At 41.0% G+C, this 14391-nt stretch overlaps 1 protein-coding gene across 3 annotated transcripts in view; it reads left to right on the forward strand.

Moving 5' to 3' along the window:
* The window catches only part of C2H4orf19 (chromosome 2 C4orf19 homolog), a 72323-nt gene that overhangs the window by 42908 nt on the left and 15024 nt on the right, over window positions 1–14391 (forward strand). For 2 of the 3 annotated variants that reach the window (XM_032495623.1, XM_014564746.2), the window contains exon 2: window positions 13784–13833. The gene's annotated coding sequence lies outside the window, so the exon portion shown is untranslated. Of the gene's footprint in view, window positions 1–8359; window positions 8488–13783; window positions 13834–14391 lie in introns of those variants that run through there. The other variant, XM_032495629.1, reaches the window with a different exon arrangement.

Raw genomic sequence — 14391 nt, forward strand, 5'->3', positions numbered from 1 at the left:
AATCGTCAGAGAAATGCATTTGCCCTTCAGGCTCAGAACCCTGAAACCTTGCGCTGCAGCGGCCAGGACTGGCTGCGGAATTCTGGAATTTCAGAAATGTACTGCGGTGATACGAAAAGTGAAATTCTATTAAAGTATAATCAAAGTAAAGACAAAGTTAATAAGTACTCAAAACTCACCACTTCCTAATTATTTCACTGTTTCCTGTGTTCTTGAGGGCATTTACATCCATCGTATCTGTGTGGGAGGAACGTGTCTAATGGTGTGAAACCGTACATCTCTTTCCAGCTTTGTGTTCAGGGACCTGACTTTGCTAACTTGAAATCCGCCATGACAGGAGCATTTACACCATGGAAAGCGGCAAATGCTATAAACCCCGGGCTCAATTTAATGCTTGTTGCTTGAGGACACTTCAGAATGTGATGAAGAAAATATTGATGCAAATTAAACTGAGAAGTTTGCTGCGTCTGTAGCTGTTACAGGAAGATAACACACAAAAAGTCCCTGGAGAAAGTTTTCTTCCACTATTAAAAAACTGTTGTCTGATTATGCAAAGAACTTGCTCAAGTTGTTAGCAACCAAGTGAAATTTCCAGATCTGTGTTCCTTGTTTCACTTTCGTCTAACTTACTAACTTAGAGTGAAAATACCAACTAACAGTCACATCGAGTCTATACCTACTTGGCAGCTGCAACCATAGGTTGACTACAGATAAAAGAATCTAGCAAAACTCAGTTAAAGCATTCTGTGAAAATCAATTATCCCTGTGGAACTCGTTATAAAAAGGAGATACTGGATTTCTTATTATAATTTATAAACTATGTGCTACACATGCTTTATTTATAATATAAACTTTTTTTTTCTCTGTAGAACCAGTTATTAAGTGTTGCCAGCACACCACTTCCTGTGGGGTATAATTGGTCTACAAATTTTGCACCTGCCGGAACTGCCAAGCAAAATCCATGTCTTTCCCCAAAGCATTGGCACCACTTTGAACATAGCTGAAATAGGAACACAGCTTTTTATCCTGTTGTTTAAAAAGAGAAGCCAAAAAAGAATGCCAGCTTCTTCTGGTGTTAAATTTTCTGCATTAGTCCACCAGCAAGAGAGAATACTGTCAAGAAATCTTTAAACTACCCCAAAACAGATAGGTGTATCCTCATGGACTTTGTTGCCATGCTTACATGTACCTTTTTTTGCTAATGAAGATTGTAAGATCTTTTTCCAGCTATCTCTGGAAAGCAGTAGGATTCTGGGCCTCCTCCAAAGACAGTGAGTCAATGCATTTTATGTGTTAGCATATCAGCCTAAGAAAATATTAAGGACTGAAAATTTGGGAATCTAAGCCAGTCTCATGTTTACTTAGTGAAGAAAATTAAAGGTAGGTCAAGAGCTTATCAGTTTCTGGTTTTGTTTTACCTCTACCCCGTACTTCTTTCTAGAAATATTCTAGAAATCTGTAGATTGTCACGCATATTTTTATATGCTCCGTTCCTTAAATCTACTTTAATTGGTTTTGGACTGTTTCCACAAACTGGGTTTCCGCATTGCCCTCCACACTATGGAAGGTGGGGCTGTTCTGTTGATTTTAGCTTTTCTTTAACCAAACTTTTTTTTTTTCTTTGAGCAAACTTTAATATGCAAAATTCTGAGAACCGCCATCCTTCCCACCTTGCTCTTAGGGACGTCTAGTGTTTGTTAATGAAAAAAATGAAGGAAAGAGAAAACAGCCTCTTGGGATCCTTCCAATATTTCCTGGAAAATTGCTTACCTTGGATTAAGAATGCTTCAGTGGGAGAAATAAAAATAATAACTGTGCGAGATGTATTTAACTCAGGTTTGAACAGGCATCTTAATGGAGACAGACCTTGTCTGCAGAGTTGTTGGTTCCCTTAGATAAGTCAGTGGATTGCCAAGGAATGGGGGGAAAATACTTAGAGTACACATTTTCCTGGTGGTTATTAGGCAGCTTTTTTTTTTTTCTAGTATTGCTATTATGAATGTCAGGTTCTTTATTTTCTTGGGATGTCCATTCTTCCTAACTTACCAGAAACGATGCTGAGAAGAAATCCTGACCAAGTTTTTGGTCTCTCAGGATTTTGTTGTTGGTTGGAAGGGAATCAGTGGTGTGTGTGTGTGTGTGTGTGTGTGTGTGTGTGTGTGTGTGTGTGTGTCAGTGGCATTTAAGGAAGCAAGATGAAATAGGTAGTCCATACAGAGTAGCCATCTTTTTTTTTTTTTTTAACTTTTGAAAATCACTGCTCCAAGAAACATGCAATTTAAATCCAAGGTCATTGACTGCAGTCTGAGCTGACCAGATGGCTAATGCTTTTTCTAGAGGATGAGTGCACACACTGATGATATAACATCATGAAACCCAGGAATTTAGGTCACAAGAACCCATGTGGACATCCAGGAAGGTCCCAGGACTCCACTCTAGTGTGGCCACAGTTGAGGTGTCTCCTGAACCTTGAAGCCATTCCTTGAATTCTGCTTCCTTTAATCCGACCCCACTGCCCTGGATCTAGTAGTATCAGGGTCAGTTGGTTAACAGATATTTACTGAGCACCCACTGCATACCTGGCCCTGGGCTGAACACTGGGCAGTTTCCTTATGTTTACATTCTAGCACAGAACAGCCTAGAAGTGGGTGAAAAGTCTTTCCTTTACTCACCTAAAATCAGTCAAATACCTATTATATGTCAAGCGCTCTTCTACACACTGAGGATGCAATTGTGAAAAAATTCAGACTCTTCTGTGCGAGATACAGCCTGTACTGTGAGATTCAGAACCGGCACCCCTAATCTAGCCCGGGCCAGAGAGTAAATATTTCAGGCTTTGTGGGTTATGCGACGTCTGTTGCAACTAAGTGCTGCTCTGACCCGAAAGCAGTCGTAGACAACTCGTAACGACTAGGGAGAGCTGTCTGCCAGTCAGGCTTTATTACACACACACACACACACACACACACACACACACACAAACACACACAAACACACACACACACACACACACACATACACAAAAGTAGCCTGACCCCCACTCTAGACCCTCCACCAGGACAGCAGCATGGTTTAGCAAAAGTAATACTGGCGGTCCCTTAGCTTCTCAGGGTTTCAGTTCCCAGTCGGTAGTACACGTGAGCTAGAGTTATATTTTCTCAGGGCCTTCCCACCCCAAACTGCTGCAATTCCAAGTTTAACCTTTTCTCACAGCAGTTTCATAGCCATTTATTTGTCCTCGCTGTCTGTACTAAAATGAATAATTTAACCAGGATGTTCACAGATCTCACTGTAGAATGGGAGAGACTGAGCTAGGGCCAACTTAACTGACATGTTCTAGTCCCTGTTTTAATACCTGTAGCCTCAGTCCGTCGTGGTGTGGCTGGCCAGCCAGGGGCAGAGAGTGATGGGCTTTTGGCAGCAGGGCCTTGCCTGCTCACACGAGGAAGGACAGGCCCAGGAGCTGGAGGACCAGTAGCATCATAATAACAGCTACTGTGACCGATGGCTTACCTGTGCCAATACCAAGTATGTGATCCAGAGAATAACAGCTCTTACAGTTCTGAAGGTGCAGATACTTAAGGAATCAGAAATAGTGCAGTCTACAAGAGCGATGTGAGAGTTGACCCCCGCCCCTGAAAATCTCCCTTGAAGTAGCTGCACAGAAATCTGTTCCTAATATTTCTTTTTACATTGGACTGATGGTGAATATACAGCCTGTTTTTTCTAGAACGACCCTAACGTCAGATCAAGGTCACTCAGAGGTTGAACGAGTCCTGGATAACGTTTTTGCTCTTGTTTTCAAGGCTCTCAGTGTATTAAAAAAAAGTCAGTGACAAAATGGGATTATAAAAATTGAAGAATATTTTAAATGCTTACACATACAGATTTGCAATATTGCCCACATGCATAAAGGGGATAAAATTTTCCTATTCTCAAGATAAAGTCTTAGTTCATAGGGAACTGCAGGAGATTTATTATGGAAACATGGAAACATGGGGCTGAAGTTCAAAGCTGTGTAATGAACATTGTCTATTTTCAGTCCTGTCTGTGTAGCTCTGGGCGTATATTTGGAGATACTTGTCCAGAGTCTGCATTGAGGCCCCTCAGGAATGGGGAGCCCAGGTTAGCTGACTGCCTGTAACCCATATCCCCATGTTTCCTGCTGTGCCCACAGTGATAGGCTTGAGGACATAAATCCTATCATTTTGAAGACTCCGTGGTGTGAATGAAAGAGCTTGACCTATGAATCCTGGCTCCACTGTTTACTAGTGGTGTAACCTTATGTGAGTCGGCGATGCTTGCTAAACCGAACTCCATATTCATAAGATGGAACCAATGATGCTTATTTCACAGGGTTGCTGGAAGAAAATGAAGCAATGAGTGTAAAGTACCAAACACGGAATGGATGCTGAAGTGTCAGACACCATCACTCCCACCACCGCCACCACACACACACACACGCACTCTTACACTCACACGTATACACACTCATGCATCTGATCCAGAGCCCGAGTTTGGTTTTGAACATCTGGTGTATGTGGCTACACTGCCTGCCTAGGCCCAGTCGAGGGTCCTGTGGCCATACCCTCCCCGAGCACCCAATAGCCCCTCAGCTGCGGTGACTTGGCCACTGGGCTCTGCCTCCCGTTTCGTTCCCCCTCACCTGCCCTTGGTAAATGAATGTGTGAGAGACAGCATGCAGATCTGACACAAATCTCTTACGCCCATATGTGAGGAAACACTGAGGCAGAATAGGACTTTATAAATAGAAAAGGTAATAGCCAGTGGACACTGGAGCACCTCCATATTTCCAGGAGGATTGCCAGCCATTTCTCCTGGGGCCCCTGCTGGTAAGAGGGACGCACCTTGTGGCCTCCGCCTGGGAAGATCTTGTGCTGCAAAGACAGAGAAAAGAGATGAACTTAACAGAAGTTAAGAATTCAGATCTGATTCCCTGGCGTCTGTTGGTGTCTCTTGGGAAAACAGGGTCTCTGCCTGGGTAGGTGATTGCTGGGCAGGTTTTTCTTGCTCTTGTGCCTGGATGAACTCTGAATCTGAAGAGCAGTGATGCCTTGTGGATCCAGCATTTCCTGGCTTGTGTTGGAGAAACAGCCTCCTGGCTGCCTCCAACTGTTGGGCCCATAAATCATCTTTACTTCATTATCAGAGGAAAATTAAGAAACGGAAAAGCAAGGAAAATCAAAATCACGTCACACATTACAAGTATGTAAAATTTATAGTTCGAACCATAGACTTTGAACTTGGAAACTGCAAGGAGGATGACTTTACTAAAATTGGAAAGTGCCAAAAGTGTTAAGCAACAGAGAGAAATGGTTAATTAACTGGCATAATTAATTGGAATAATTTGTAGCCATTTTAAAACAATCATTACAGGCATTATGGATTGTCATGGAAAAGGCTAGAAACATAATGTCAAGGGAGAAAAAAGCAGGACATGAAGCTATCTATATGTTGTGTGAAATTGGTGTGCAGGTGGACATAAGCTAAAACAAATCCTGGGGAAAAACTGAACACCTAACACAAGGTTAGGTTGCTATGTTTCCAGCTGATTTTTTTCCACCCTTTTCCCCAAATTTATGTGCTTATATGTATATGTGCATGTGTGTGTATAATTATATCTATTTTTATATATGTGTATTATATATAAATATGTACCCATACAAACATTTCTAATGAAATGAAGTTCTTTAAGCATTTGGAAAAGATTGGAGATATTTGTGAGCAGAGCAGATGCAAAAGGAAAAAAAAAACTTTTTAATACTTTAAAAAAGTACCGAGACTTTGTACCAACCAAGGACTAAACTTTGAAATCCATCAACAGAGGAGTGAATTTCACACTTTGTACCACAGATGACTGTGCTTTACTGAAGTAACTGGGATCTTTTTTTCTGTGGAGATCCTAGATATAAATCATGGTTTTGTTTTCCTTGGTTTCAGCAGCATTCCTCTTTGATCATTACTTCACACAAGGTCAAGATATTTCCTTGTGTGAAGCAGTGGTTCACTTCTCATAACCTCCGATGACAAAGGGCCCCTGTGTGAGGACGCAGGAATTCCTCTTGGAACACGGGGAAGGCCCCCAGCTGAATCGCATCCAAGGAAGATGTTGCAAAGCTTGCAAAGCTTGTTGGGAGAAAGGAGCCCAGCTGGAGATCTTTTCTTTCTATTCAGATACTGGCCCTGCTTGGGGGGTGGGGGGTGGGGGAAATCCACAAAAGAAAACCCCGAAAACAGGCCTGAATGCATTTACAAATTACAAGGAAAAGTTAATTCTTGCAACAAGTGTTGGTGCCAACTCAGGCTAATCATATTTAGAATTTAACTCCACTTGGAAAAGAAACTCTGTTTTTCTTCTCATGGAAGTTAAAGGCAGCAGAGATGGACTGTCCCCTGTATGGCGTAAATTCCGAGTTAAAACCTGTATGTGGGCAAGTTACCAGCCGGCTCAGTTCACCTCGGCCACCTCCAGTGACTCGCAGCCCACTGGGAGTCCCACGTGTTGCCACCAGTTACTATTATGAAGCGGAAATCTCATCAAGTGGAGCCTGAGCATGGCATTCGCAGTCCCCCTCCACCTCCACTCCTGTGTGTTAGGCGTCCCCAGGCTTCCTTTCCCACCGCTCACAAACCTCTTCTCCTCCAGCCCTTCACCTCTGCCTCGGCCTTGGGAGGATTTATAGAACGACACACAGTACCTGCACGTGGGCTGTACTGGGCTTTCGGTAAATGTCAATGCCCTTTTCCCTTCTTCTCTTTGCCCTTCTCTGAACACCAATTCCTCTTCCTGTTATAGGTACTTAATTTCCTAATCAATGATAGATCCTTTCACAAAAGCCAGAAAACAGGGGACCTACTGCATAGCACAGGGAACTGTACTCAATTTCTTGTAATAACCCAGAATGGAAAAGAATCTGAAAATATGTTTGCGTGTATATATAACTGAATTGCTTTGCTGTACCCCTGAAACTAACATTGTAAATCAACTACACTTCAGTAAAAAAAGTAAAATTAAGCTAAACATAAAAAAAGAAAACCAGGTAGTGATGAGAAGAAAGGGGAGGTGAGGAGAGCCTCTTCTCCATTGAGGGCCCCTCTTCCCCTGCCGGCTGAGTGGATGTTGGAAATTAAGAACAATGAGGAGAGTGGCATTTTTGTGCTTCTGCCACCTGCTTGTCCTGATTCATGCATTATCTATACACGTCACATCTGAAAAAACAAAGCCCAGAGAGGTTGAGAGATTTTCTTGAGGCCACACAGCAAATAAGTAGTGGAGCTAAAATTCAGACTCAGGAGTTTCTGAGTTCTCCAAAACGCTCTCCTCTTTCCACTACATGAAAGTACTTTCCCGAAGACTAATGGCCACCCAACATTTGCCCTCAGCACCTGTAGGTGGTCAGACAGTAAGCACATGTAAGAAATAGCTCTTTCCAGCTCCAGTGGTAGCTCCAATTAAAGACTAAACTTGAAGTAAAACTTCCACTTCATATACAGATAACTTAGCTGGTTAAATATTAAACTTAACAAGGCTCTACTTACTAATAGACCCATGAAGTGGGATCCCTTCAGAGGTTTAATGTACTTGAAAATGCAAAAAAAAAAAAAAATCATTTAAGAACCTCCAGACCAGCATCATCCAACAGAACTTTCTGTGTTGAAAAAAAGGTTCTGTGTCTACACAGTCCAATATGGTAGCCACTAGACACATGTGGCTTTCGAGCACTTGAAATGTGGCAGGCTGGTGTAACCAAAGAACTGAACTTTTAATGTATTTAATTTTTAGTAATTTAAATTTAGATAGCCACATATGGCTAGTAGTTACCATATTGAACTGCATGGCTCTAAGAGCTTCTGACAGGTTGATTGCTGGTCCCTACATTTGCATAATGCTTTGCCTGTAAGCTCTGTTAAATCCCTGGATCATAATTATTTGTTTATGTTTTGCCCACCTCACCAGGCTGTAACGTTCTGTCCCATTCATCCTGCTAGGTCATCTGCCAGTGCCCCCAGTCCTAGGTGTTAATAGTTAATGTAGGTTAAATAAATGGACGGGAGTTGGCTTTTTTCAGAAGGGTCATTGTTACTGTTTGCTATCATCTGGTTTACCCTTTCTCATGACTTTGCTCTTATGACAAAATTGGTTTCCAAATCTTCAGATGAAGCCCTGACTGCTCACTTGTGAGCACATTTTTCTTTCCTCAAAGGAAATAATTTCTTTAGCGATTATTTTGGTGATTTGCCTCAATTTCTCTGAATGAATGTTTCTATTGCCATTTCTTGATTTTTTTTTTTTTTTTCAGTTTTAGGCATCATCTTCCACATGGAAGAAGATGATATAGCTCCCACCGCCTGCCCCACCACACACAAGGAATGTTCCCACTCCCCACAGAACCCCTCCCCACTCCAGCTTTAGTCGGATGAATAACTGTGTTTATTCTATGTCAGTGCTGCTCACAGCTAAGCCAGGTAGAGAATATTTCCTTTCCTGCAGAGGTTTTTCTCTGGAGGTAACAAATGGCTCTTTTTTTTTTTTCATTTGTTCAGGATTCTGTATCCTTACCACCGATTTGACCCCAAATTCTTTATCATATATACGTTTCTCTTGGGGACACGTCAGTGAGTCTATCAATTTCATCTCTAAAAAGAACACCACCCAGAGCCTTTTTCCCTTCTCCAGCCCGAAGGAGCTGTCCTCCTGGCTGCGCACATTGCTGGCATCCTGGGACGTCCCATCACCATTGTCCTGGGGGTTACTTTTGCCTCCCTCCTGTGTTTAATGCCCCACTTCCTGTTTCCCTTGCCTTCCCCTCTTGGTTTACTACCTCATTTGTTTGTTACATCTTCTAACAGCCTCCTTCCCAGGAAGGGAAGGTGTGTGAAGAGTCAAATTTTTGAGAACTTTCATATCTGAAAATGTCTTTATCCTACCCTCTCACTTAATTGGTCTTTTGGCCAAGTTTAGAATAGTGTGTGTTGTGTTTAAGAAGTCACACCATTCTGACCCCTGGCTCTTTGGATGTGATCTGGTTTTTTCTTTCTAAAAGCCTGTGGGATCTTGGCTTTTAGCTAGCTCTGAAATATCACAGTGATGTCTTGGCGTTGGGTCTATTTTTATTTATTGTGTTAGTCCCTTGGTGAGTGCTTTTACCTAGAAGCTCATTCCTCCAGTTCTGTGAAATTTTCAGATTATTTGGTTGATGAATGCCTCGCCTCCTCCTATTTGTTTTCTTTTTGGAACTCCTACTAGATATTGGATCTCCTGGACTTGTCCTCTAGTTCTGAGTTTTTTGTTTGTTTGTTTGTTTTTTATCCTTTCTATGTCTTTATCTCTTTTGCTACTTTATGTGAGACTTCCTCATGTTTTTCTTCTAGACTCTGTATTGAAATATTCGTTTTTGCTGTCTTGTTTTAATTTCCAAAAACTTTTTGTTGTTGTTCTCTGATTATTAACTTCTTAAAGAACGTTTTGTGCTTTTTGGATGCAAATGACATACTGAAGATTATTACTGTCAGTTGTTTTGTTTGTGTTTTCTTCTCCCTGCTCTTTGTTTCAAGCACTCTTTTGTTCGTTGGTTGATTGGTTTCAGTCTCTACGTTTCATGTTAGGGCCTCTCCTCAGATGTCTGGAGAGCAAGAGGGTGGCTGCCAGCACTCCCAGAGCCAACACTGCATTGAATGTAAGATGTCATCAATTGTAACATCTAGTTGTCTTATACATCATAAAAATAGAAAACAATGCAGCTAATTTAATCATGATGTGCCAGTGATTATGTGTTCCAATTTCAGAGATATTAAAAGGTAAATGAATACATGTGCATCTTAGATTTGATTAAATATGTACATTGTTTTATAATTTTGTGCATTGGTATAAAGCATCTGGCTTTTCAGTAATATTTTTAACTTGAATTTTTAGAAGACATGCAATGTGCCATCTGTAAACAAGTCACTGTCAGGGGACACAACATGTAGATAAACAATGATGAAGTCATGGCCCCTCTCTACTAAAAGTTTACAGTCTGATGGAGGGAACGTTATATAAATGAACTGTAGGCATACCTCGGAAATATTGTAGGTTCAGTTCCGACCACCACAGTAAAGCAACTATCTCAGTTACGCTAGTTACATGAACCTTCGATTTCCCAGTGCATATAAAAGTTGTATTTACACTATACTGTAGTCTGTAAGTGTGCAGTAGTGTTATGTCTTAAAAATCTGCATACTTTAACTTGAAAATATTTTATTGCTAAAAAATGCTAACTGAGCCTTCAGCAAATCATAATCTTTTTACCGTCTTACCTCAGGGTTGATGGCTGCTGACTGATCAGGGTGGTGACTGCTAAAGGCTGTGGCAATTTCTTCAAGTAAGACAATGGCATTTGCCACATTGATTGACTCTTCCTTTCACAAATGATTCTCTGTTGCATGCAGCGCTGTTTGATGGTATTTTACCCACAGTAGAACGTCTTTCAAAATTGGAGTCAGTCCTCTCAAAGCCTGCTGCTGCTTTATAAACTAAGTTTAAGTAATATTTGAAATCCTTTGCTGTCATTTTGACAGTGTTCACAGCATCTCCATGAGTAGATTCCATCTTAAGGAATCACTTTCTGTGGTCATCATTAGAAGCAGCTCCCCATCCATTAAAGTTCTATCATGAAATTGCAGCAGTTCAGTCACATCTTCAGGCTCCACTTCTAATTCTAGTTCTCCTGCTGTTTCCACCACATCTGCAGTTACTTCCTCCACTGAAGTTGATGTCTTGAGACTCTCAAAGTCATCTATCACGGTTGGAATCTGTGTATGTTGATATTTTGCCATCTTCTCGTGAATCACAAATGTTCTTAATGGCATCTAGAATGGTGAATCCTTTCCAGAATGTTTTCAGTTGACTGTGCCCAGATCCTTCAGAGCAGTCACCATCCATGGTAGCTATAGCCTTATGAAACATATTTCTTAAATAATAAGTCTAGAAAATTGAAACTACTTTTTGATCCACAAGCTGCAGAATGGATGTTGTATAAGCAGACAAGAAAACAGCGTAAGAATCTGATTGCACATCTCCATCAGAGCTCTTGGGGGACGAGGTACATTGTCAATGAGCAGTAATGTTTTGAAAGAAATCTTTTTGTTTGTTTGTTTCTGAGCAGTAGGTCTCAACAGTGGGTTTAAGATATTCAGCAAACCATCATGTAAATAGATGTGCTGTCATCCAGGCTTTGTTTTTCCACTGATAGAGCACAGGCAGAGTAGACATGGCATAATTTTTAGGGCCCTAGGATTTTCAGAATAGTAAGTGAGCACTGGCTCCAACTTAAAGCCATCAGCTACATTAGCCCCTGACAAGAGAGTCAGTCTATTCTTTGAAACTTTAAAGCCAAGCATTGACTTCTCCTCTCAAGCTATGAACGTCACAGATGGCATCTTCTTCCAATGTAAGGCAGTTTTATGTACACTGAAAATCTGTTGTGCAGCCTTCTTCATTTATTATCTCAGCTAGATCTTCTGCATAACTTGCTGCAGCTTCTACATCAGCACTTGCTGCTCCACCTTGCGCTTCGATGTTATGGGGACGGCTTCTTTCCTTGTAAACAGACTTCCGCTGCCTTCGCACTTTTCTCCAGCAGCTTCCTCCCCTCTCTCAGAGTTGAAGAGAGTTGGGGCCCTGCTCTGGACTAGCTTTCACTTAAGGGAATGTTGTGGCTCTTTCTGCCTTCTGTCTAGATCGCTAGGACTGTCTCCATATCAGCAAAAAGGCTGTTTTGCTTTCTTATCATTCGTGTGTTCACTGGAGTAGCATGTGTAATTTCCTTCAAGAACTTTCAGCCAAAAAAAAAACTTTCAGCCAATCTTGGCCTTGAACATGCCTTTCTCACTGAGCTTAATCATTTCTAGCTTTTGATGTAAAGTGAAAGACATGCGACTCTCCCTTTCACTTGAACACTCAGGGACCACTGTAGGGTTACTAATTGGCCTGATTTCAATATTGTTGTCTCAGGGAATAGGGAGGCTGGAGCAAAGGGATAGAGGTGGGGAAATGGCCGGAACACACACGGTTTATCAGTTTAGTTCGCAGTCCCACATGGCTGCAGTCTGGAACCGCAAAACAACCACAGTAGTAAGATCAAAGATAACTGGTCACAGGTCACCACAACAAATATAATAAAAAAAGTTTGAAATGTTGCAAGGATTACCAAAACGTGACAGAGAGACACAAAGTGAGCAAATGCTTTTGGAAAAATCGTGCCAATAGGCTCGCTTGATGCAGGGTTGCCACAAACTTTCAATTTGTAAAAACAAAACAAAACAAACAAAAAACCACACAGTTATCTGCAAAGCACAACAAAACAATATATTCCTGTTCTATAATCCAAGGCAGAAAGTGACCTGAGCCATCCAACAGGTTAAAGATTCTATAGAAATTAAAAGAATGGAGTAATTACCTTTCATTATTTTTTGTTTATTTAGTCCTTTTTTTTTTTTTAGCAATTCTTTGTTTGTTTGTTTGTTTGCTGTTGTTGTTGTTTTGCAGGGAGGTAATTAGGTTTATTTTTTAATGGAGGCCCTAGAAATTGAACCCAGGACTCGTGCATGCTAAGCAGGTACTCCGTCACTGAGCTATACCCTCCCGCAGGAATTGTTGTTTCTTTTTTTAAGTATTCATGGAGGAAGTGATGTGTGAAATAAATTTTGAAGGATCAGTAGAATTTTGTAAAATACCAGTGGGCACGGAGGCATACCAACTGGGGAAACTAATACGTGGAAAGACATAGAACAAGAAAAAGTATACGTAGGCATGTTTCCGCATGTTTAGAAAACAGTGAAAAACCCAGATTGGCTGGAAATAGGAGTGGCTAGAGGAGTTTCAGGGATAACCTGGGAAGGCCGTTGGTACCGTATTGCAGAGGGCCTTGAATGCTTAGCTGGGGACGTTAAAGACTGGTCAGAAGTGCAGAGCCACTTAAGGCTTTTTTTTTTTTAACACCTTTATTGTGGTATGGTTCCTGTACCATAAACTACGCATATTTCAGATGCACAGTTTGATGAATTTTGATGGATGTGCACAACACCACTGAGATCACTACCACAATCAAGATCGCTAACTTGGGACTGGGCTAAGAGCATTTCTCTAAAAGTTTTTTCTGTATATAGTGAATTATGCTAGTAATCACAGAGACATTGGTAAAAATTTAAACATTTGCTTTACTTTCTCAAATTCTGTACATCATGATTTTCATAATGAGCAAAACTATCTTCTAAATTAAGTATTTTATTGAACTTTATTAAGCATGTAATCACTGAAACTTTTGATTGTTTGATATGTCTCCAAGAAGCAAATTCCTTGAATTATTTTTCTGCTTAGTTGAAACTTTAGCCATCAGAGAAGAGGTGTATTGTTATGTAATGTTTATCAGCAGCAATAACTAACAGCAGCTTTTGGTTACTGAGCAATTCCAACATGCCAAGCACGTGATAAACAGTTTTCAGGATGTGCCATTTAAATCTTACTACAATCTCATTTTATAGATGAAACACTGACACTTGGGTAAATTGTTAATCGATTGTGAATTGATTGTTAATTGAGTGTCAGTTGCTGGGCTGCAAACTCAGGCCTGGCAAATTTCAAAGTTTTTGTGGCCAGGAACTCCATTCCCCTACATCCCTGCCTGGCGCCCATCAGGAAACTTTCGAGATACAACTTGGCCAGGAGAAGGAGGCAACTTGCAGACCTCCGTTTTCACTTTTTTTTTTTTTTTTTTGGTTGCAGGGAGAGAAGCTAAACTTCTAGAGAAATCTAATGGACAATCTCCACAGCAGGTGAGCTGTTCTCTTTTTTATGCATTGGGGGAAAAGTCTGTTCTTTGCACTTTCTGTTAAGTTTTCTATTTCTCGGTCTTTTACCACAGTTCTTATTACCTGAAACATTAAAGCCAGTAGACAGAGCAGTCCCCAAAGTTTACTTCTTTCTGACTCATGCAGGTTTGAGTAGAATTCTGTTATTTAATTTTTACTTCTGTTGTTTTGGGGATCCAATTCTAAAATGTGCACCATTCGGCATGACGCATCTAAGTCTTCGCACTGAAAGATTCACAACACGGGGCTGAAACAAGAAGGCTGAGGATTACCTTGCTTGAGCTCAGCGAGAAATGTGCCCCTCAGACCGTTCAAATTTGTCACCACTGCACATGTCCAGAAATGACCCCCAAAGCACAGCACATGTTAATTTGGGAGTTACAAATAAATTTTAGCCAGTAGATAAATTCACCAATATGGAATCCGCAAATAATGAGGACTGATTGTACATATGTGCAAAGCCAGGTGGATGAACCCCTGGCACGTAAGAAGTTCTATGTAAGTTTACTCTCTGTATCATCA

The sequence above is a fragment of the Camelus ferus genome, chromosome 2 (genome assembly GCF_009834535.1).
Source record: "Camelus ferus isolate YT-003-E chromosome 2, BCGSAC_Cfer_1.0, whole genome shotgun sequence".
Classification (NCBI taxonomy): Eukaryota; Metazoa; Chordata; class Mammalia; order Artiodactyla; family Camelidae; genus Camelus; species Camelus ferus.